The sequence below is a fragment of the Rhincodon typus genome, chromosome 41, assembly GCF_021869965.1.
Source record: "Rhincodon typus isolate 14 chromosome 41, sRhiTyp1.1, whole genome shotgun sequence".
Classification (NCBI taxonomy): Eukaryota; Metazoa; Chordata; class Chondrichthyes; order Orectolobiformes; family Rhincodontidae; genus Rhincodon; species Rhincodon typus.
The window spans coordinates 2,126,822-2,129,851 of NC_063372.1; positions in this window are offsets into that span (position 1 = coordinate 2,126,822).

Sequence of the window (3,030 nt, forward strand, 5' to 3'; positions counted from 1 at the left end):
TGCCAATCTAGTTTAAACCATCCCGTACAGCTCGAGCAAACCTCCCTCCCAGGATATTTGTGCCCTTCTGGTTCAGGTCCAACCCGTCCTTCCTGTACAGGTCCCACCTTCCCCAGAATGTGCTCCAATTATCCACATAATGGAAGTCCTCCCTCCTACACCAGCCCTGTAGCCACGTGTTTAGTTGCACTCTCTTCCTGTTTCTCACCTCGTTATCACGTGGCACTAGTAGTAATCCAGAGATAACTACCCTGTTTGTCCTGAACTTCAGCTTCCAACCTAACTCCCTGTACTCGTTTTTCACATTCTCAGTCCTTTTTCTACCTCAGTCACTGGTACCGATGTGTACCATGATGGCTGGTTGCTCACCCTCCCCCTTAAGGATCTTGAAGGCGCAATCCAAGACGTCACGGACCCTGGCACCCGGGAGGCAACATACCATCCGTTTGTCTCATTCGTGTTCACAGAACCGCCTGTCTGTGTCTCTAACTATTGAATCCCCCACGACAATTGCTCTCCTATTCTCCCTGCTTCCCTTCTGAGCCACAGAGCCAGACCCTGTACCAGAGACCCGGTCCCTATGGCTTACCCCTGGTAGGTCATGTATGTGCATAGTGTCTCAATGCTTTGCGGGAAACAGATCTTGATGGACAGATATAGGAACAGAAGAACAGCAGTAGGCCCCTTGAACCTGCTCTGCCAACCAATGAGATCATGGCTGATCTATGCCCTAACTCCCTTTAAACCTTTGCTTCAACACAGCCCAGTCCATCACGTAAACCAGCCTTCCTTCCATTGACATCATCTACACTTCTCGCTGCCTCAGGAAAGCAGCCAACATAATCAAAGACCCCTCCCACCCCAGTTATACTCTCTCCCACCTCTTCCATCAGGCAGAAGATACAAAAGTTTGGAAACATGTACCAACAGATTGAAGATCAGCTTCTTCCCCGCTGTTATCAGACTGATGAACAGACCTCTCAATATTCGAGCTGATGTTTCTCTGCACTTTCTCTGTAACTGTAACACTATAGTCTGCATTCTGGAATGGCCTAATCCTGCTCCTATTTTCAAAGTTTCCATTCTTTCCCAGTTTTCGCTCTATTCATAACCCTCTTTTCTTTCGCGCGCGTGTGTGTGTGTATGCATGTGTGTGTGTGTATATGCATGTGTGTGTGCGTGCGCGTGAGTGAGCATGTGTATGCATGTGTGCGTGCGTGTGTGTGTGTGTAAGTAAGGGGGGAATGTATAATCGGGTTTTCACCAGTGGAATTTATACATCGATGGTCCATAATTCTTTACCTGTAGGTGGAGTCCATTTACTTGGAATGAATAGTCATTCTTTTTAAGTACAGGAACCTGGTCTGTGCTTTCTATGAAGCTGGGTCTAAAAAACAGGCTTTCTGTGTACTTTTTAAACCCATTAATTCTGAGAATTGCAAGGCTTGATTTCCAGCACACTATCCCAGTGGTTTTCTTTTACTTCAGTTTATTGGAAGTACCAGTGATGGTGCACAACAGAGGAAGGCGAAGAAAATAAACTAGCTTTGAAATTGAAGCTCAAAACTTTTGGAAGTTCCTGGAGTTCCAGTTCACCAAGTGAAATTCGAACCTAGTTTATCCTATATGTTGAGTCGGAACCTTGTGGGTTCAAGTCCGACTCCAGGAGTCTAAAGGACAACAATCCAGGCTGACAATCCAGTCAGATTCTGAGGGAGCACTGCATTGTCCAAGCTGTTGTCTTTCAGATGAGGAGTTCAGTCGAAGTCCATTTAGTAGCACGGTGGCTCAGTGGTTAGCACAGTGGCCTCACAGCACCAGGGACCCGTGTTCAATTCCACTTTTGGGCGACTGTTCTCCCAATATCTGTGTGGGTTTCCTCTGGGTGCTCTGGTTTCCTCCCACAGTCCAGGGATGTGCAGGTTAGGGTGGATTGACCATGCTAAACTGCCCATAGTGTGCAGGGATCTCCAGGCTAGGTGGGTTAGCCATGGCAAATGTGGGGTTACAAGGGATGGGGTGGGGGTAAGGGGAGGGGGATGGGGATGGGTCTGGGCGGGATGCTTTTTGAGGGTTAGTGTGGACTTGATGGGCCAAATGGCCTGCTTCCACACTGTAGGGATTCTATGATTCTGCTCCATCAGGCAAATGTAAAAGATCCCATAGCACTGTCTTGAAGGAGGACATGAAAGTTATTTGCAGCTATCCAGAACAACTTTGCCCCTTTATCAACACGCTCATAAGAAAAACAGATGAATTGCTCATTATCACAATGTCATTTATGAGATCTTGCTGTGCAACAATTGGTTGCTGTGTTTCCTACAGTACAACTGACACCACACTCCAAAACAGTTGATTGGCTGTCCCGTGCACTGGGACATCCTAAGGCTGTGAAAGTTGATACATCAATGCACGGCTTTCTGTTATACAATCAGACTTGCATGTAAATATGCTGGTGAGATATTACCATAAGACACAGGAGCAGAAGGAGGCCATTCAGCCCAGCGAGTCTGCTCCGTCATTCAATGAGGTTATGGCTGATCTGATAATCCTGAACTTCACTTTCCTGCCTTTTCCCCATAACTCTCAATTCCCTTCCTGATTAAAAATCTACCTCAGCCTTGAATATACTTAATGACCCAGCCTCGACAGCCCTCTGTGGTAAAGAATTCCACAGATTCATTCCACTTTGAGAGAAGAAATTCCTCCTCATCTCTGTGTTAAATGGGTGACCCCTTATTCTGAGATTGTACCCTCTGGTCCTAGACTCTCCCACAAGGGGAAACAACCTCTCCACATCTCCCCTGTCAAGTCCCCTAAGAATCTTGTATGTTTCAATAAGGTCGCCTCTCATTTCTTTAAACCCCAATGAGTACAGGCCCAACCTACTCAATCTCTCCTCATAGGACAGTCCGTCCGTACCCAGAATCAGCCAAGTGAACCTTCTCTAGGCTGCCTCCAATGGCAGTCTATCTTTCCTTCGATAAGGGGCCTAAAGCTGTTCACAGTATTCCAGCTGTGGGCTGACTA